The 22625-nt window shown below is 37.9% G+C and overlaps 1 protein-coding gene across 3 annotated transcripts in view; it reads right to left on the bottom strand.

Moving 5' to 3' along the window:
* The window catches only part of SMYD3 (SET and MYND domain containing 3), a 404221-nt gene that overhangs the window by 18790 nt on the left and 362806 nt on the right, over positions 1-22625 (bottom strand). The gene's annotated exons all lie outside the window — the stretch shown is intronic.

Genomic DNA, 22625 nt, shown 5'->3' with positions numbered 1-22625 from the left:
TGGGTTTGGTTTTTTGTTTTGTTTTTCTTTGTACATACAGGTCACTGTTTCAGTAAGCATTTAGATAAACAGCGATGGGTTCTGAAGTAACCCATATAATTTGGGAAACAGATTTTGAAGTTATAATGGATATTTCTGTGAAAACATTAGCTCTGTGAACAGTATGGTCAAAAAAGCAAAACAAATATTGGTATATTTTTAGGAAAAGAAAACAAACAAATGCTGCAAAAATACATCACATCCCTATATCTTGGGTATTGCATGTACTTCTGATTCTGTCTTCTCAGAAGAGTTTAGTAGAAAGGTATAGACAAGGATAATGAGGACAGTTAGAGGGAGTGCAATGAAGGAATAAATAAAAACACCAGGGGAAGCCTGCAAAAGAAATAATTGTGGAAGGACTTGACAATGGATCTATGAAATCACAATCTGCATGGAAATCACAATCTGCATGGAAAAGGCAAATGCAGAATGATCATCTCTCATAATACCCAGAATATATCAGATGAGACCAATAACTGGCAGGTTCAGAACAAATAAAAATATGTTGTCTCACACAGACAGTAACTCTACTGTTATACAGTATATCTAGGTGCAGTTGAATTTTTATCAAAAACCATATGGATAGCCAAGTTCAGTTTCATATTTTCTTCTTCCATGACTACATAATTTGGCACGTGACAGTCATCCTGTGATCACCAAACCTTCTGTCTGCTACTTCCAAACAATAAGCTTCCAGCTTAGAACAGGTAGAAGACTGTGAAAGAACTCACAGGAATCTCCCTCTTGTTTTGATATCTTCCCAAATCTGCCTTTTTCTTACGCACTTTCTTATCCACCTTATTATTTTTGTGCAAGTGACCCACAAGAATGACTTTGACTCTGTAATACTCCATTACATTCTTCATTGAAGCTTAGCTCTGTGGTATTTTACTTCATTTAGATTATATTGTCTTACAAAAACAGTCTTGCATGATTATTTTTAGAAAATCTACACTCCTCAGAATTTGACCTATATCTTTGAGGTGATGGCCCTCTCGTTCCCCCTTCTAAAGTACTATGGTTCTTATTCTTCTATCATTTGGTGCCACCTCTGACGTGAGGATGCTTTTTGAGCACCACTTTTACTTTGGAAGTGCAGTGTACCATGTCCATAGCTAATACTGAAGCTAACCAAATACAGAAAGGGTTTTACTCTGCATCCCTTTAGGAAAACAGTCCTTTTTGCTTTATGATATCTTGTGTCATTGTTGTTCCCTGAGTAAACACCTTCTTGTTTGCAGTAACTACCACTGTGGCATTCTGTTTATCAACAGGGTTCATGTTAATAGCAATATAGGAGTTACAGAAAAAAGTAAGACCAAGAATCTCTCCTTCCCTCCCCAACATCACAGTCATCCCAACAGCAGATATCTGATGCACCTCAGTGTGTGGAGGCTTCTGATTTGGTTCGGTAGCTGTTGAACATAGTGACATTAATCTCAATGTCCTGTCATGGCTGGCTGGCTCATCCCCTCATTTTTGATCACTCAGCTTCCTTCCAGACTCACCTCTTTTACAACTTTATTGCTTTCACCCGCAGTATTGTCACCTTCCAAAATTTGTCAGGCCTGTGCTTTACCAGCTGCCATTTCAGTTTTCCTTGCTTCTTGGATACTTACTATCAAATAACAATAGCAACAGTAACAGCTGAAGCAGCATTTACAAAATTTAGTGAGATTCTTATGCATAAGTTGTTATCAGCATGTCTGAACAGGAACTCCATTGCCTGATGTCAGATATCTCATTTAGATATCTCACCACATGTCTCAGCTCTTCCTTCTTTAAGATGAGAATAGTGATCTACTTAGTGGAGCTGATATGAGGCTGAATTCAGCTGTGTTTGTGAAGAGCTTTGAGAGCTCAATAGGAAGATTCTGTAGAAGTTGAAAATATTAGCATAAGTTCTGGACAGAATTACAAGTACTTGGTAAGCTACACAGTTAAAATGTGACAGCTAAACAAGACCATCTGTCTGAACTGGAGCACGCTTAACTTCTATCCAGTTGCTCAGCTGGATAGAAAATTTCTTGCATGACCCAAAAGGCATGTAAATTGCTCCAGAGTTTCCTAGGAAATAAAACAATCTGGAAGAAAGGGGAGGGGGGAAATAGCATTCTTTAGAGAAAAAAGGAGACCTGCTATGAACTTTATGAACAGCAATCATGAGCAATAATCTCTGCCAGGCTCTTAAGTGCTGCCTGAAATGCTGGCTGAATATAAAGGAGAGATTTTTTTCAGGCAACACCACTATGCCTCTTCATGGCATGGGAAATGGTGTGCAATACTTCAAAAGACCAAGGCATGCTTGAATTCTCTGTAATTGAAAGTAGCATGTTCACTGAGCAAGCATTTTTCAAGCAATGCCATGTTTGCTGTACACCTTGATTAATGAGCATCGTTGTACCTTGGCAGAACAGGCAGGGGGTAAAAAAAAATTCAAGAGAAGATTGCTTGAGGAGGAAGTAGATCCATGAAATGAATATTTCAGTTACTGTAAAGTAAAGCAAATATTCAGTTTTCATGCTTTGTGTGGTACATTGTCTCAGGCACTACATTAGTCTGTGAGCTACTGTCTCCAATGGCTAAATGTATATTACAGATAACAGAACATCTCAAGGCACTTTGTACTGATGTAAACCGGTACAATAGCACTGATTTTAATGTTTGATGTATAGACTGCCGTAGTCGTATCACCTTTTGCTAGCACATGGAACACGATGCTTCTAAGAACTATAAAACAATGTTATTGTCAGCATTAATGAATCAAAACCAAATTTCCAGAACATCGCTTAGAATGCACAGTATTTTTTTTAAAAGCTCAAAATTATTTATGTTCTCAGTCCACTGTCTTGTAATCATACATTTTTGTTCTAAAAGATTCTGAGGTTTAGCAAAATTATAACTAGCTATAGTTACGTGGCCCAGCCACTTGGAGCTTTTAAAAGGTGTGTGAGGCAGAAGGATAACAGACTCTCCAACAGGTGTTTTGTGTCAAATTTCTCAGTATGAGGTTTTGGATTGTGTTTCTAGATTAGGTCATTAGACGCTTGTGTCTTGATGTGACATGGATACATTTCTATAGGCAAGATAAGGGATGGACAATTCATGTAAGCTAAAGTGCAATGCATTCAGAGACCTATTGAATACACCTCTTCAGCGGAGTCAGAAACAAAGAGTTCCTAGACTGAAAATACAAGCCACGGTAAACAGGAACCCAGTTCCCAAAGGATTAGCTGTTTTTTCTTCCACTTAGTGGATACTACATAATAATACACGAAGGGTTTGTTGGAAGGATAATATTTTCTTCAATAATGGGAAATCCAGCCCTTGTGAAGACAGCCATGGAACAGCAGCCACCTCTCTGGGCCACACCACACATGCAGTAGCTGAACCTGACACTGAAGAATATGGCATAAGCCCATCAGAAAACAAACAAACAAAACCCTGGAAGCTGCACAGAGAATCCTGTGGAGTTACTTGACAGGGACCTGCTCATTCCAGCCCTTGCAATGATACTTGTGCAGGCACCACTGGAGGTACAGACATTCTATGTCCAACCTCCTTTGCTTTCAAGCTGCAGGTAGACATCCCATTGATGCAGCACACTTCTGACAACAATCCTCCAAAACCATCTGATAAATGTTTACCTTGCACACTGTTCACTGAGGGTAGCAGGCACAAAAGAAGAGCTACAACTGCACTATTATGCCTAAAACACATGAATAAATCATTTGTAGCTGTCTAAAATTATGAAACCATGAGCAGCCACAGTTCTCTCTCAGCCAATTTTGTGGGGGCAATCAGCACACTGATTTATGGATGAATGGAAGAGGGGAAAGGAGCAAAGGAAACACATGTGGACTGTATCAACTACGATTTTTTCTATCAAATGTTAGTTGTGTCCCACTGAGCTAAGGAAGGACTCTCTAATACTTGGCCCACAGTTCCCAGTACACAATCTCTGCACAGTGAGACAAGGTTCACAGTTCTAGCTCAGAAATAACAGCCAGCACATTGGGAAGAGTCCAGCAAGATGTTGTGCAAGTGCAGCAGAGCTGTCAGGGTAACAGATCTATGTGTCCTGGATTACAATATCATCCTGTATCCCAGGTTATACCCCTCTGTCAGCTAAAACCCTATGGCACAATATTTAGTATTGGTTTCCCATTATACATACCAGCTGTGTCTGAGGCAGAACGTCCAGTCTACCTCACAAGTCATTATTTTTAACAGTAAGAAGAAATCATTACCTTTTTTCCCCCTCTTCCCAGATACTTGTCTGCTGTTTTCTTCTCCGTTTTCCTCTTCTAGTTTTCGTATCTTTCTTTCCTAGTTTCTCTATCCTTACCTTTATATTCCATTCTTTCACTATTCTCTATCCCACGGAGTTGCTTTTTCACTCTTACCTTCTCTTGACATCTTTTTATTCATCATTTTCTATTTTTCCACTCCTGGGTCCTGTCTACCTACACATAACCAAAGTAGTAGGTCCTGTGGAGGCTCATTGCTCATTGGATGGGCTACATGCAAGATACACGTCTTTGATGCAACTGTTAGACCACTAACAGCTGTTTCAAAGGAAACTCCCTATACACACTGAAAATTACACGTTAAGACATGCAATGGTGTACTGTGCATAAAGCCTCAGGAAACTACCCATTGATCTATGGTATGTTCATTAATCTCTGAAGCCTAGAGGGCATTTTTCTAAATTGATACAGGAGGCAGCCAGGATATCTGTCAATACTCTTTTGTGAGGCATAGGAAAACAACATTTGAAGTCTTTGCTATTAAATACAAATCTATGGGACGAAGCAGGCATCAAAATCTAAAATGGCATCTATTTGCCTTGAGCAAAACCAAAATGTCATGGCTACATCTGATTTTGAGAAGTAGTACAATGGGACCTGACCATTTGATTGTCAAGTTGTGATGTCTCTGAAATATGGCTTAGATATTTTTTTGCTTTCATGGCATCCATTCAGAGGGTTTTTGTACCACTTCCAATTTGTATTTCATGGTGGACAAGATGTATCTCAATAGGGTGCAGAAAAAGACCTCTGCTAGGTGACAGGTTCTGTCCTCAAAAAATTGAGATATTTCTTGGAGTCACCTTGCAGATGCACACCATGGCACTGCAAGCTTTTGTAATAAAAAGGACTTCCTTTCTTCCTTCTTTCTTTCCTTCCTTCCTGCCTTCCTCCCTCCCTCCCTCTCTCCTCATGATGGTACATCAAACAATGTTCTGGGTCCACTTCCTCCCCGTTTTCATAAGACTCTGTCAAACTTTAACTCACATGAAAGACCATTTCTTAGAAAGGGCTCAGCTAATTGCTTACTGGCTTTCTGCGGATTTTTTTGGCAAAAACTACATACCTTATCACAGTCCTTGATATTCAGGGCAATTCTTTACATTGTCCCTTATCAGAAAAACAGCTGATAAGACTTGTACCTGCATAGAAGAAACTATATCACTCAGTTCTAGCCCTTGCTTGGTTAGTGCTACCATCAACTGCTGTCCTTAGCCCTGAATCATCACATCTGCTCTCATCCAGATCTGCTACTGACAGGCAACAGGGTTGACATGTTGTTCACTGAGCTCCTGCTTTGACTTTTCTGAGCAGCTTTGCCACATGACCATTTTAGCTCTTCCAGGCATGTTCTAGATCCCATCCTAAAGCTGACTGACCACTGCCTTGGTGTTTAGGCCATGATTTTGAGATCTAACTTCCCTTCTCCTCAGAAAGTACCTGGATTACTGTGGTTTTTTTTGTTGTTGTTGTTTTGGGTGTGTTTTGTTTTTTTGGTTTGTTTTTTTTTTTTTTTGTTTTTTTTGTGTGTGTGTGTGTGTGTGTGTTGTTTTTTTTTGTTTGTTTTGTTTTGGTTAGTTTGTTTGGTTTGGTTTGGTTTGGTTTGGTTTGGTTTGGTTTGGTTTGGTTGGTTGGTTTGTTTTGTTTTGTTTTGGGTTTTGTTGGTTTTTTGTTTGTTTGGTTGGTTTGGTTTTGTTTTATTTTGTATAAATCTGATTTTAAGTATAAAATAGTAATTACCTGAAAAGGAAACACAAAGTTATGCATTTCTAGATCAGTCTCTTTAACAGTGCACTTCCAGAACAGAGGTAGGAACAAAGCCCACTTTTGAACACAGACTTATCTAGCTACAACACAGCAGAAGGTCTGGATAGTTTACCCATGTAAGTGATTATTTTATACATTGCTATAAAGTACAAATAATGCTAAACATGCAAGTAAGGTTTTGCAAAATACATGTAATTTTTCATTGCTGGTTTGAGTCCTGATATAGTAGATGTGTTAAAACTGTAAAGTATTATCTTCTCCATGACATTTGATTACAAATAGAGAGGAGCCGAGGGAAATTTTGCTGTGCATGGCAGTACACTGACAGCATGAACACTACTGTGTAGTAGAAGTATTTCCACCCTGACATAAGTAGATTTAAAATTAATACATGCAGATATGCAGATTGCCTTAGCATTTAAAAATATGAGCCCAGACATTAAATCTAACCATACCACAAATTTTTGTTTTCCTACATGATAGAACATAGAGCAATCCATTTCATACAGTATGTCATACAATATTAAACAACACAGAAGACATAAAATTTTAAGCCAGTTTCATGTGAAGAAATATTTATATCTGAAAACAACCACTCAAAAAGGCTATCTTTGCCTCAACACAGAAGTAATAATTGGAGAGATTACTGGGTTATAGAGTACAGGAATGCCTTGGTTTGTCTCTGCTCCAGAGCACATACACTCACCTCTTCTTTTTCTCTCTTTCAGCAGCCTTGTCTTCTTGTTTTGGGAACAGCCAAGCCTCTTCTGAACCCTCCACCACTAAGTCTCCTTTAGCTTTTAACATGACTTACCCATCCCAAAGTCTCCTTCACTGAACATCTTTCCCATGTCTATGCCTGCAAAGGGCTGCTGACAAATCACCAACCTCCACAGCCATCAGGGTTCTTAAGGACATCACTCACATACAGAGTAGGGTACCAAACCCGAGACATGAGCTTGGTGCACTAGACTGAACTGCTCCCATCACATACTCTCATTGCCAATGCTTTTGTAGTGTGATCCTACAAGGTAAATCTTCCTTTTTAAAAGCAGCGAATGACCATTTACATGAAGAATAGATTCCATACCTCAGAGCAGTGAAGAATTCAGCAATTCAGCACTTAATACCTGTAGAGCAACGTACCCAAGTGTGTCTTTGTCACCCAGTAACCATATCACAACATTGCTATTGATTACCTCATTGTGTGTGTATTACAATATCTCATTTTAACACTTTATGTAGAACTTCATGATCTCCAACAAATGTCTCTACCTTACAGATAAGGTCAATAACTCAAAATAGATTAAAGAAAAATTTACACATACTTTAAAGAAAGAGTATTTAGTCAAACCTCAGTTCTACACTTGCCAGTGTATGTGGGACTATCCCAATGAGCCTTGAGTTGACTGGATTAGAAATTATGACTGTGACATGAAACAATGTTCAGATTACAATTTCAAATTTTCAGCATTTATAATATGTGGGCAATCACACTGATTTTTAGGAGGAATTTGGAAATAACTGCAGTTTTTGGGGAGACATAATTTTTCTGCATAATACCAGAGTTAGACAGCTTGTCTACCTATAGACTTTCAAGGCTAATTTGAATTTATTAAAGGTGTGAATTCAAAGTAATCACTTCAGCCATGTTGTAGATGCTGTCATTGAAAACTACTGCAGAGTTATTTCATATTTAGCCTGATTATTTTTCAATGAACATGTAATTATCCTCTCTTCAGAATAATACTTGATGCTTTCTGTATGAGTTGCTCTAAGTGGACAGGAGGTAGCTAGAAAACTGGCTAATGTGGAGAAAAAAAAAGTCCTTTCAGATACTAGACAAAATAGGGGAAGGTGCAAACTATGTAAAAGAATATATTTTACATTATTATGTAATAAGCTGGTTTGTGCTACATTTTGATCCAAAATTGAGAGTACAAAAATATAATTTATGAAGTATTAATCAGAAGTGGCATATTGTGCTTAATGTACTAGCAAACGCTAAACTACCAACAAACACACTATCAGTTGCTATAGTAATTCTAGTCTCCACCTATGGCTTACAAATTGTTAAGGGTTATGATGAATTTTGTCCTTTACAAAATGTGTGCTTTCCCATAATCGTGTTTAGTGGATTTGCTGCACAATCCCCATGTGCATACTCCACAGATCACACAGTGTCTAATCAGATCCGAATATCTGATTTGAATTTTTATTGAATGCTGACCTTTCCAATATATGTTTCATTTGTGTTTGCATCTAATATATATCTCATGATCTCAAATATTCCACTTTGCTTGTGTTTAAACAGAAGGCAGCATGAAAGCAATTGACTAAGAAAAATGGAAGCAGATCAAAAAGAATAAAAGATTTCAAAGCAAAGTACAATAGTTAATTATTGCAAGCCTAAAAACTGGGAGCAATTCTCCCATGTGTATAAGGGCCAGTACAGGTCCTGTACATCAATTAGGCCCACTTAGAGCACATCTTAAAGGCTTAGACAGGATTTATGTGGTGCATAAGCCTGGGGCTGGCTGGCTGCATGTGAATTTCATCCTCTATGAATATACCTGTCAAGATAGCTGGAATCTGAACATTAAGGAGTTTGTTAGCAAATCAAAATCAAAATTTTCAGACATTGTCACTTCAATTGTATGTCACCCTTTCCTTTTTCATGGCAAAACAAAGTGGTTACATGCACTAAGCAAGTGCAAGCAACTGCAGCCACAGTACTAAATTTTCTCATTTAGGCTGCCCCGAAGAGGAAGATGGATGGCAGTCTCTGAAGAAAAAGATTGTTTCTCTCTCTTGCTCTCTTTAAAGGAAGAGGTTTTAGTGGTACTCAATAAAATTCATTTCTGTGTCAGGAAACACAGGGCAGGACAAGTACTGTACTAAGCTCCCAAGATCCATGAGCCTTCGATTACCTGTTTTGTTCACATAAATATAAGACTTTAAATGCATTATTAAATTGCACTGTATACAGAGTTGGAATATGATCCCGGATGAGCAATTATTTAGGATTAATGGATTCTTAGTAATTACAGGTTTCTCCATTCCTTTACATTTCTGCATTAGTCATCATTTCTACGGAAGGTAGAATCCTGAAATCTGGAACCTCTACTTATCCCCAGAATTTGACAGAAAACCTTTTTGTAATTTGAGACATGAGACGTTTTGACAAATGTTCAACTACTTAGATCCATGCTAAATTATGAAATAAAGGAACACCTACTGGAATTATTTTCCTCACAATTCCTGGTGAAAAGCCACAGATACTTCAGGTGGAGAATTTGCACTGAAAGAACTACAGAATTCAGGCTTCGCATTCTACTAGACTTTCTCCTATCAGATCCTGTCTGATCTATTAACGATACCAGATTTGAGATATTTTTTTTCCTGAGCATTTTTCTCTGTATCTTCTCATGTTTCCTCTCATGCCAAATTGCCAGAATATCACTATTGCCTCATTTAAATCCCTCTTAGGTAATCACATATTCTGCAGTACCTGAAGAAAGCAGAATTTGAACCTTTTCCCACTCTAGGAATCCTCTAATCACCCGACACTGAATTTTTATGGGGGTACATTGTATTCTGTCCATCTATCTTTCAGTGTTTGTTCTGAGGTCATTTCATGTCTTTGTACTGTACGTCACACTTCATCTTCTAAGCATCTGAGCACTAATTCTATCTCTATTCGGGAAAGCATTTGAAATAAGTGCTTAAGCGTCTGCTTACTTGACTTCCACGGGCCTGATGCACGTGTCTAAATCCTTCACAGAGCTACCTACAGTTAGTTCTAAACAGTTAACAAATAATCAGTTCTGTTACTATGCTTGAATGTACCGTTAGAAAACTTTTACATGACAGTGAGAGTAGGACTTATCCCAACAGTATGTTCACGCTGTCAGTTCACAGGCATCTAACTTCAGATGCCTGGATAGGAAGCTTAATTTTTCCAGGTTCCCAGTATGGCCAGTACAGAGAAAAGGGCTCCTTGAGAAGTAAATTCAGAATACCTAACTCACTGTGCTGAATATCCCCCATCATTAATAATTCAAGATCACCTTATGATCTCAGTTTTCTGTCAAGTTGGCTCAGACTCCTAACTGTGGGGCAATTTGTGCCACACTTGGATTCTCCAAATTAGAATGAGGATAAAAAAATGATTGCTTTTGCTTGTAATTTACTAATCTTTGACACGTACAGGAAGCTTCAGTACACTGCATTTTTATAGGTACAACACACTTTCAAACAGAGAAGCCACCTAACTGCAAACCTCTTCCTATAAGTATGTTGAATGTGCAAACTTCATCAATGATTGCATTTAATAAATGCTGTAGCAGTAAATGTCTATAGACTAAAAGCACAATTCTCAAAGGGCCACAGTTTCTAATTTCTTTGGAAAATAGACACGATCTACACCATGAAAAATTTAATTGCACTTTAATTACCAGTCAGCTGAATAGCATGAGATATGTATGCCTCCATTTTTTAATAGCTTCTGCCACTTCCAGCAAATTGTTGAAAGAAATAATGAATGCTTTGAGTATTCTTTCTGTCTGCTGCTACCAAAATTAAAAAAAAAAAAAAAAAAAAAGCAAAAAATTCAAAATGAAGATTCAAATTCTTCTGGATCAATCATAATCCAGGAGGAACACTAGCAATAATGAATATGGATACATAAATGCAGCTGCAGTGTTCACATTCCTGGCAAGGTAATAAAAAATTTGCCCGTTTGGTCAAGTTCTGCTACATTAAACTGATAAAAAGCTCTTGGTTGGCTGACTCAAGGTTGCTTCTTTGTTTTATAAGGTCAGAGCTTTAGCATTTGAAAAATATTTTGTAGATTGCAATATTTACCTAATTTCCTTCTATAGAGATGATGTAATCATTCAGAAATAGCACAGAATATTGCATATATAGAGAAACCCATATGAATAAAAACATACCAGCGTTTTGAAGGATTTAATTAAACAGATGTAAAAACAATGAAAAATGTTAGGCTGGATACAGCACAATGTAGCCTGGCTTTTATACCACACCCCACATACAGTGGCATCTGAACAGCATACAAAATGACAATATGTTGACAAAGTCTCTGCAGTGCTTAAATCTTCTCATAATTGAAAACACACTCGCAATAAAAGGGGTTTTTGCTAAGGGTAACAGGGAAACAGGCAAACAAGTATGTCTTCATTTTGACCTCAATGTCTTTTGTTCATGCTGACCTCAAGCAAAGGAAAGCTTCCTAGGTATGAAACTATGGCTGAATTATTTAATTCCATATGTACTGTTGGAGAATTAGCAAAAACAGGAAGTGTGTGATAGGGAGAAATTGTCTACCTGTGCTCACAGAAAGAGGATGGAAGGAAAATGTATACGTGAAGCTTTGTGTTCCTTACTATAACAGGACACATGCATTAGGTACAAATGAACAGTAGTTACAAATGTAAATATCCCTCTGGGGATGAAGAAATTTTATCTTTGGTAAATCTGTATTGGGCACAGTAACATGGACTGTTTGTTATTATTATTACTACTGGTACTACTACACCTACTATTATGTTTTCTATTTTTAAGGGAGGAGTTAAATAGTGAAACAGTCACACAGTGCCTGGTATGAATTATTTGGAGAAACAGTGCTGCTTACTGTGATAAATCCTCATGCTGCTTTGCTGAAAAGATACATCACACAAGAAAACATTTGGCCTCTAAAGATACAGTACTGCCAAAACTGAAATATCAAAATGCTCCCACTTTGTAATCACATCAGGAATCAATATTATACTGAAAGTGTAAATGAGGCAGGAACAGGTCTTTTCATTAGCAAATCACAGAGGAGAGTAAAGATCTTGAAAGAAACACTGTATTTTCTCCATATTCCTTGTGCCATATTATCTTATGTAGCATTTAAAATGTCCTGTTGTGATGAACAGTAATAATGAGAATCAGGAAAAAAGGACATCTTTAACTATGGATAAAGCACCTATTAAAGGATAGTTATCCAACTTGACGATCCAGCAGATAAGGAACATTCACTGGAAGCAAGTAATTTTGAGTTGCATCTTGCATGTTTAGATGTGTTTAAAGCCCTCAAGTTTCTCCTGCAATTATTATCAGACAGAGCACGAAATAGAGAAAATCTGCTATATTTTTTTTCTATGATATGTTTTTCTTTTTTCTCTTCTCTTCTCTTCTCTTCTCTTCTCTTCTCTTCTCTTCTCTTCTCTTCTCTTCTCTTCTCTTCTCTTCTCTTCTCTTCTCTTCTCTTCTCTTCTCTTCTCTTCTCTTTTTCCTGACAGGTATGACATGTGGGCATCTTAATATCAGAATATTATTTTTATTTTTAAAAATAAGAACCTGGAAAGCCTCGATGTTTCAGTTGCATTTTAAAGTCTGATTAGAGGTTATAGGGAGGTTAATATTAGTCATCACTTTCTTACTGTTGTGCTCCTTTATTCCCATAGGTTTTCCATAAACAGTATGAATTTGCATAGGCAATACAGCATTGAAGGAAGAGATTAGAGCATGTGTAGCTGAAGAACTGCGACATGAAAAGTCAGAAACATTAGCTGGTGTAGCACAAATGTTTCTTAGAGGATTTGCATCAGAGAATAATATTCTTCCTGAGTGCTTGCTCTATTTCCTCTGTCCAAGATGACTAATCACAAAAGCACTGGTTTTAAATCAGTTAGCAGAGCTGAAAGCCAGTGAAATGTGTCAAAAGTAGATGAATGTAACCTTGCAGTATTCAAGGAATGGAAACTATACCCTGAGGCACATTAGAGAAGTACATGGATAGTAATTATCTAGAAGGAGATAACCAATGTGGATTTAGAAAGGCAAGAGCCTCCCTAACTAATCTACTTGACCTTTATCGTGAGGCTAAAGACAAGGCTGATAATAGGCTCTGCAAATAAAAGAGTGTGTTTGTATTTTCAGGAGGTCATGTGGGCATACACAACAAATAGATGAAAGGGGTGAAAAGAAAATAGATTTATAAAGAACTCTGAAAACTCATCAGAAAGCACGTACTGCAAGGGAACACATTTAACCCTCAGTCGTCCACTGAAGCACATGCACACACAATTACTGCAACCCAACAGCAATGCTGTGGGAGCATGTGTTGCACCATCCACAAGGCCAGTTTGCATAGTAATCTAAACAGTAACCATGGAGTGTAGTTCCATGGGAGTCGATGGTCCATTTAAATATAAGTAAAAGGGAAAATTATGGATAGTCTACAACGATTTCAATATAGGTGAAACTTTGATTTAACAGACTAAGCAGATATAGTACATGAAATCCCTTTCTCAGCTTTTCTTTTCCATTTATTTTATTTTATTTTTATTTTTGTCAAGACAACAGATGTACCTCAAGGAGGTAATGCTGGAGAAGGGTAACAAAGGTAAAGCTACTCTCCAAAAAACTGTCATTCTTGAAACTGCTTTCCTAGCTAATGACATTCTGCAGATGCTTTGGGTGCAGAATGTTTGGGCCATAGTGAAGGTCTGCCTTCTGACAACCATATCCAAAGCCCACAGATATTAAAGAGGTTTGGGTGATGTCCTCACAGTTTCAGTTCCTTCTAACCAGCTGCAAAGGTAATGAGGAACAAAGGAGAAGAAATTACAGAAACACACACACACTCCCTAACTCATTCTTCACCAAGGAACAGAGAGAGAAGTCAAAGAAATTAAGATTAATAGGTCAGAGTCAAAGAAGTAGTAAGGAGTGTAAGAATAATTTGGGAGAGGAAGGAACCCGATCCAAAACACCTCCCTGAGATGAGCTACTGAGACAAAGAGAAAAATAAGAACCTGAACTGAGGGATCCTAGAAAATCCCTACTGTCTCTAACACCAAACAGTCACAGATCTTTAAAGCCCAGAATGAAAATGCATCACGCTCCTTCCTGGAGCATTTTCTACATCCCCCTGCCTTCTTTACTGAGCAGACAGTGGCTGTTGTCAGCTCTCCTCCACAGGGTCATGAATACCTTTGACTGTTACCAGTTCCCTCTTAGGCTGACAGGCTAACAGAATACACCCAAGTTAGCCACCTTCCATGTAATGGGTACAACCGTGAATCAACACAGGCCTCTCAGGTCTAATACCAAGTTTTGCAGCCTCAAGAGCAGGCTCATTTACTGCCCTGACCTCACCCACAAGTTAACTAAGAAATTTTGATCAGCTGGATTTTGATGTTAATCACTGTTGTTAGTGGTATTACTGGATCCAGCACAAACACACCACATTTCTGTCTTCTTGTCTTTGTTTCAGAATGAATTGCTTAGACAGGGTATTATAGGTAGCTCAGGGAAGTCCGAAACCACTCAGAAAGTGTGAAGTATCAGGGCTCAGAACACAGAAGAGTGCTAAACTAGACCTGTTAACTAAACCATATAGCAAGCTAGACCATATGGTTAGCCCCCCTCCACCCCAAACCAAGAAAAACTTCTACAGATAGCTGTCATTTGTTGTCCACCCTAAAAATCAACCAAACAACCAACCAAAACCCAAAACCAAACAAAAACTCAAACCAAAAAACAAACCAAAAACCCCACAAAACATTTTACAAACATTTAAAGTATTTAGCCATCTAAACATACATTGCTTCTTTTTTCTTCTAATTTTGGAAGTGTGCTAGAAGCAGCACAAAATATTCTGGTCTCTGCTATGAAGTGGAACATGCTTGCTTGCATTTTAACTGAACTTATCAGGTCCTTGATTTTGTTTCACAGTCCATGACAACTTGAATTCTACTGAAATAAATATTCATAGCATGCATATTCCAGCCATATGTGCGAATCTGTAAAGTTAAAGCTTGGTTCCCATAATTAAAGCCATCAGTAAGGATTCCAAGTTGGCTTTGTGCTTGTGCAGAAACTTGCAGAAGAATTATCTCCATTTTCTAATGCCAGTACTTGGCTAGAAGTGCCTTAACGTTCAGCTAGAATGGAAGCAAGCGTTTTTACCTGAGGGACAGAAACTGAGCTTTGGGTTTCAAAGGTCCACAATACAGTTAGAAAGTAAAATATTCTAAAATATTCCAAAGCACATTCATTTAAAGAACTCCACTAAAAACAAAATCTGAGGAAATCGCAAATATGCTCATGGCTGTTCTGAGGGCAAAGGAGAAATGAATTTTGGGAAACAAATTAGTTGTTATTAATTGCTTTCTCAGCTCTAGTCATAATTTGCTCTGTCTGGGCCCAGTTCTAATACCAGTGACAGAGGTCTGTAACCTCTGGCTGAGTTGAGTCACATTGAGTGGGACTGGCACACATTCAACTGCGGAAAAATCATTACTGGAACTACAAAATCCAAGATGGTAATATATCCTAATGTAGCAATTCCTGGGATGTGGTCCCTTGAGGATTGCATTGGGTTATGCAAGGGTCTTCCCTTGAATCAAGTATCTGGATTTTAAACGTTGGAAAAGTATGAAAATGTGAATATTTTCTGCAGCAGGGGCACCATCTGGGCAGTGGAAGTGGAAATAGTATTTGTGGGTAAACACAGAGGCAGGAAGGAAAATCCTGTGCTGCTGCTTGGCATTCCTAGCTTGTCTTTGACGAGAAAAAGGTTGGCAGTTGAAAGGAACATACATGCCTGTAGCTGAGTGGGCAGGGGTGGAAAGGTGTCCTGAGATGGGTAGAAAAGTGTGGAAACAGGTGTTACATGAGATAGGGAAACGAGAGTCCATTGCCAGGTAGGAAAGAGAGTAACTCCTGGAGATTTGGCAGCTGCCAAAACTGTCTGTAAAAAGAAATTGATGCTCCACTGCAATCAGCAAACTGTTTAGTTCAAGCTATCTAATAAATTCTGGGGTACCTAACAAACTGAAGATGTTAAATTGTCATTGCTTAGTTACACTAATAGGAGAAAAGTCCCCCTCAAAGTTTAAACTTTCCATTTTTTCCCGCTATACTTTCTCTCAAGTTGCCCTTCACACCTGGAAGAAGCTTCCTATAAGCATCCATAAAACTACTTCATTAGCTTTCAACAAATCCCTCATTAAAACTCTTCCTTGCCACAGTTCCTGGATAATGTCTAGATTATGTAGGAATGGGTAACATGTCACTCATGCCCACTAGCACTTAGACCATCTAAGGCTGGAAAGGACTGATGACCTGGTCATACTCTATGTTATTGTTAGCCTGTCCTTCCCTAACCTACTGGCTTTATCTTCTGTGATAGCTCAGGAAAATAATCCCTTTTTCAGTCTGATAACAAGATTCATGGAGCCATCATCTGTCTGTCAGTTCTTCTCTAGTAACTACTGAATCCATTGGACAATTTTAGCTAAATTTAGCAGTGAAGCAGAAATCTCAAAGATGTTGTAGTACTCTAAAAAAACAAGATAACAGAAGATAAAGATACCAATACTATGTTCCCCAAGGTAAAGAACACAGTGTGAGCTTGCCTCAAGATAGAGATGACGTAATGCATGCAGGAAAAATGTTATAAATTCTCCAGTCATTGGAATTCTGGTTTGTGCGCTATAAAATCCATTATGCTGTCTCTCTAGTGAATTCTCTGATGTGTAATAAGTAATGCATGAACACTGCAGCATAGTTACCATTCAGTCAAACAGGACAAACAGTCAATCAGAGACAAAAATCTAATGGGAAAATACCTTCCTCAGTTCTGGAGATCAGTGAACAACTTGCTTGTCGAGCATTGGTATGGTGGTATTTTTCCTTTACAGCTTATGTGCCACTGGCCAGAGCTTCTTCCAGCCAGACATTGTCCTGGTGTTACTTGTCTATCATGAAGGACTTGCACATTAATGAGCAGTGAAAGGCTACAAGGAATATACTGAGCTAGGCTCTGAAATCCTGCAATTTGAGGAGTCCACAGACTGCAAGTTTCCAATATGCTCACTGCACGTGTCTGCAGCCAACTTTTCCGTATGCTTTTACATTTATGGATAGCACTTCAGAGAAATCTGTGGCTTACAAAAGGCAAACATTTAAATGTAAAGAAGAAAAACAGATCTCCTGAGTGACTGTTGTTAGCAAGCTGTCTTCAGGAGGAGAATAAACCAGACAACATTCTATAAAGCATGTCTATTTAATAGTATTTTTTTCTGAAATAATGTAGTCTTCTTATTACATACACAGGGCTGGATATATCTTACATAAATATCACTTGACTCTGGTCACTGGTATGATTTGTATCATCAGAAAGTTAAACGTCAGTGACAGCTTGGCCAAAGGGCATATGTTGGTGTCAGGGATGAAAAAGGGTGACATGAAGTGACATGGAAGACAGACCATGTACAAAATTGGGGATATTTTCACACCAGAGAAGGAACAACGGTGGCAGATACTAAGAACAAGGAAGTACATGAATCATGTCTTACTCCTTCAGACTATGATGAACCATCGCCAACACTTCCACTACTAAATATGTTGCCAGTGTCAGCCAGGTGCTGGATTTCTCTCACTAACTATTTATATTTACATTACACACTGACTTCATTTTTCTCTTACCTGAAGTAAGATAGTATCATTACCTCTGGTCCATCTGACCCACCAACCTCTCTTTGGCTTCCTTTTTAAAATATCTTGAAATCAAAAGTTACTGTACTGAAGTCACCGAAAACTCAAAGCTGTGCAAGAGCAAAGGATAGGGCAACAGCCATGCAAGTATTAATCTTCACAACACTGGATACACAGTTTTATGATGTTTTTGGCCCCACATAATCTCTATGTAAAAAAAATTTCTGAGAAATATTAAGTACATAAATATCAACTTTTAAAAGATTGCCATTCAAGAAAAAACATAACATATGACAAACTCCTACTCTGCACAGTGTGCTCCTCAAGAAGAGGAAACTAACGTAGCTGAACAGTTCCAAAATTATTAATTATAAGTTCCCTTTTTATTTCCCTGAACTCTCACTCAGTAGTGGTCACTCATCATTCTTCACTTGCTAAGTTAAAGAGTGATAACTAAAAAAAAGAAATAGTAATGGTTTTCTTTGTGTTATCCAAATGTCTTTTGCTAAGCGGAAGAGGATGTATAACACAGTGAAGAGCATTCTACTGATGCCTCACAAAATCTTCTTTGCTTTCTAAATCACCTCTTTCTCTGGGTTACATGATAAAATAATTTGTAATCTCCATCAGACTGTGAAAGCAGGTATCTTCAACTACTGAGAATAAAGCAAAATTGCAAAACATGGCTAAACTAAAATTAAACAGCAGATGATGCTTCATTGAACTCAGGGAAAATTAGAAACATCTGTCAACATCTCATAACAAAAATTTCTAGAGTGAACAAAAGTCATACGGGCATCTCTCTTACTTCCAGAGAAGTTTGCTAATTTAAAAATTATGTACATGAAAGTGAATCATCAGGTCTTGAATTTACAAAAGTGTCCCTACCCATAAAGAACTGAGGAAGAGAAACACACTACAAGATCCACACACACAAGACTGACGTGCTGGATGACGAGTGTATGAGAGTGTGACTGTGTGCACTTCCAGGCATGTGAGAGAGGATGACCTGTCACTGCATTGCTTCTGGGTAGTGAATCATCTAGCAATAAATTATTCCAGCCAACTTTTCCCAAGGATCCTTATTGTCAGATGCGGCAAACACAGAGATGGAGACAAGTAACAGCCACTGCACCAGGGCTGGGGAGTACGAGGGAGAGGTCAGAAGAGCAAGTTTCCTACCCAGTGTGTGAGATTTTACAGCTCTGAAGATAGAGGGGACACTTCCATATGACTCATCCACAAGTCATCTAGGGCTGACTGATCTACAACCAGCACAACAGATGAAACTCTAGCTCCGACGAAGCCAAGAGAATATTGCCAGTAACTATAACAGTGCCAAGTATTCAACCTGATGGCTTTGAATTTTTTCCAAACACATTAAGCAAAGACTGTTTACTTTGATATATAAAAGAATGCAGACTCGACAAACCCTCTCAACTCCATCCAGGCAGTGTAGAAAGAATTGCTGTGTATGTACTCAATGACTGTTTGGTGTTTTTTTCCACATAATGTTCGAGTAACATTGAAGTTGCAGACAGGATTCAAGATTCTTTCTTGTTTTTAAAATTTCCACCCCATTTTTACCATGGTATTTTTTTGCTCCATACATTATTTTTAAATAAACAAAAATAATTGAAACAAACCAAAACAACAATTCTGTAGCACAAAAAGCAGGCAGGAAAGCAAACATTTCCACTGATACTGTGCAAATTCTGCTAATCAAAAGCATTCATTGAGATGTAGTATCACGGAGTACTATGCCTGTAAAATGTAGATGTTGAGTTCTGGTGACATCATTTCTAAGATAAATGTGTGCCTCAGAATAAACAAATATATTGGCTGCTGCTTATGGCTCTCTTTCACCTTTGTACCTTCTCCCTTTCCCCAGTGGGGGTGAGAAAGGGCTTAGCTTCCCCGCATAGCTAAACCACTGAGGTAAGTGGCAGAATGATAGAGTTCAACTAGCTGCAGGAAAAACAAATTTTACCAAACTCCTTGTGGCTCATGGTTGTTTTATGCTACCAGGTGTGAAGCTTTTTTCCTGCCACCAGGAGATTAAAACTACATGGATCCTTTGGTGTCCATTACTATCTATTAATGCATTTGAACATGAGCTTAAACTTCTCTCTTACTTAGCACTCTATATGTGGCTTCTTATTTTCTACAAACTTGTAGGAACTTAATATGCTTGGCATCTCTGTCTTTATGCAAGTTGGCAGGCACAGACAACACAATCATAAAAGCTTCATTGACACCAAAATGTCTTTAACTTTTAGTGCAAGATCAAGCACTTACTGGGACAACACATGGCATTCTTTCAGCCTGTTCCTGACCCTTGTGGTTTTGTTGTCCTGCGTTCTGAGCAGAAGGAATATGCACGGTACACTATTGCTGAGAAAACTGGAGAGTTTTGGTCTGTTTGTCCTTTTGTTTGTTTGTTGTTTTTGTTGGTTTGTGTGTTGTTTGTTTGTTTGTGTTTTTTTTGTTGTTGTTTGTTTTTTTTTGGTTGTTGTTGTTTGTTTGTTTTTGTTTTTATTTAGCTATACAGGTTTTGCCATACTTGGCATAGTCAAGATTCACCTAGGTTTGAATAGGTATGACTTTTACTGAGCTTTTCAAAAGCATGATAGGGATATGTCCTCCTATAAACAGCACATGCAAATCAGGGAAATAAAATATTATATATAATACTATACACAGAAGATCATATAAAATGTAGTTTTAAAGTTAACTGGAGACTGCAGCACACATAACTCACAAGAGCAGAATTATGTTTCCAGAAACACATTTTTAATATCATTTCTTACTCTGCCCACCCCAGGCAAATTTCTTGAAATCAGGTGAAACAAGATCCCTGCTACAGGTACAGAACTTCTGCACTACACAGAAAGCAAGAGATTAGAAAGCCATATCCTCTTTTATTTTATATATTTATTTATTTTTTAAATTTTAGGAGAGACTTTGATTTGATTGCTTTCAAAAAATGAAAAAAAGCCAAGCTTCTGAAAATCTAGCCTTTCTTTTGAATGAGTTATTAAGCTGATTTAGTTCAGTATAAAACTATACGATAAATGTCAATTTTAGGCTGTCTGCAAATTCCATCCCAAGGTTCAACTTGATGCAAATTTTGGAACACAAAAACTAAATTGCCATTGCCTCAATGGCACACAACTCAAAATACATAAAGTACTAACTGCGGTGAAGCTTTGCACAAATATAAGGGTCTTCCAGATCTTGATATGGAGTTTATTACTTCTTTAGATTAGCAAGTGGTGGAGCTCAGAAAGTCACCATTAAGCATACAAATGTAATGCCCCCCTTACATGCATACCCTAGTGGAATTCAACTTGCTACTATATCCAGTCTCTGCAGAGTTTTACTGTATGCTTCAACAGATCTGTAGGATGCTTAACATTTTTTCTATTAAATTTTACAGATTTGTATGTCATTTCCATACAACCCTACCTTGGTTTTATAGATGCTATTGATTTATAGTAGAATTTTAGAGATGCTTCCTATGGACCTAATTTTCCACTGAATTGTAATTAGACTCCAGCATCTTTTTCTTTATGCTGCTGTAGAATCCTTAATTTTTTAAATTTTTTTTTCTCATTTCCTTAGGATATTTCCACAATGATACTGTACTTTTTACCCATGTCATTATTTCACGAGAGAGGTAAGTCTTTTAAGTAAAAGTCCCTTTCTGATGAATTTCTGTGCACCTATTAATGTTGGGTACCTCACCTGCCCCTACTTGCAAATTACTGAAAATTCGAGCCTGTGTTTATTTAGGTTAAAACAAGGAAGCATCCAACAAATCTGATAGAAGCCGCACACTTTTGTGAATCAGTCTGTTTTACAGGTTCCATCTGCTCTTAAGTGCTTCCCAGAGAACAAACACTGTGTCACTATACCGCATATTTCCATTGCACTATCCCAAACACACTTAAGCTGCTGACAGATTCATGCTTAGTTCACTTGTGGCATACATTCTTGGGTTCTTACACATGTTCTTATAAGGAAATGGAACTCACTAAGCACTTAATCACAAGTTGGGGTAATGTTATTGTATTGAATACAACACGCTAACTTTGTTTCAAGAACAGGCTAAGGTACCTCTATTTAAGCCATTGCTGACACTAGCACTGCCAAAGACCTGGAAATCATATCATTTTTGTCAGCCTCAGTTAAACAAAAGCAAACAGATATTTGCCAAAGGGTAGCCCTGGAGGCTAAGGATGAGCCACCTGAGGAGTGTACAGAAATGGCCAAAGGATTGCACTGTTTCCTGGAATGCAAATTGTATGGCTTAAGCACGTGTATATTTGCTTGAAGCCATTACAAATAGATTTTAGTAAAATGACTGCAAAGACAGGGAATAATAGGTCCATATAAAAAAAAAAAAAAGAAAAAGGCAACAAAACTAAAGTAAAATACAACTCAACTTGCCAAAGACATCAGCAATCCAGTTAATTGTGAATTTACCTAGCTAAGAAGAAGAAACAGCAAGAGGAACTCTTATTAATATATGCAAAATATGAATATACACCATGAGTATCTGCATTTGTGCCTGGGAGAGCAGTAGAGTTTCATGAAGAATCTTTTACATCCTTACCTGATGTAAAACAAGTTCAATCAATCAGTTCAGGGCAGCCAAGAACCTCACCTTGCCTTATGTTTAAATACAGGGCACAAAAAGGAAGAGATAGCATTTTAGGGTGAATATCAGAGAAACTCTAAGTGCATTTTCTTCCACATCCAACCTGGTAAATATTTGTCTGGTTCTGACCTTTGAAATAAATTTTATAGATGAAAACTTAGTGCTGGACTCCCTAAGCAGACCCCCATCCAGTCATATACAACACAACATTATCAGCAATAGCAAAGGTCTTTTGCCACTGAACTGTATGTTGCTGAGACTTTCTTTGAAATTGGGACCCACAGACCACCAGTGATTTCTACGGAGCCAAGTCTTTTTCATTTAGCAGC

This window comes from Patagioenas fasciata, chromosome 3 (assembly GCF_037038585.1).
Source record: "Patagioenas fasciata isolate bPatFas1 chromosome 3, bPatFas1.hap1, whole genome shotgun sequence".
NCBI lineage: Eukaryota > Metazoa > Chordata > Aves > Columbiformes > Columbidae > Patagioenas > Patagioenas fasciata.
The sequence above is the reverse complement of the archived record's forward strand: the minus strand, read 5'-3'. Positions and strand labels throughout refer to the sequence as shown.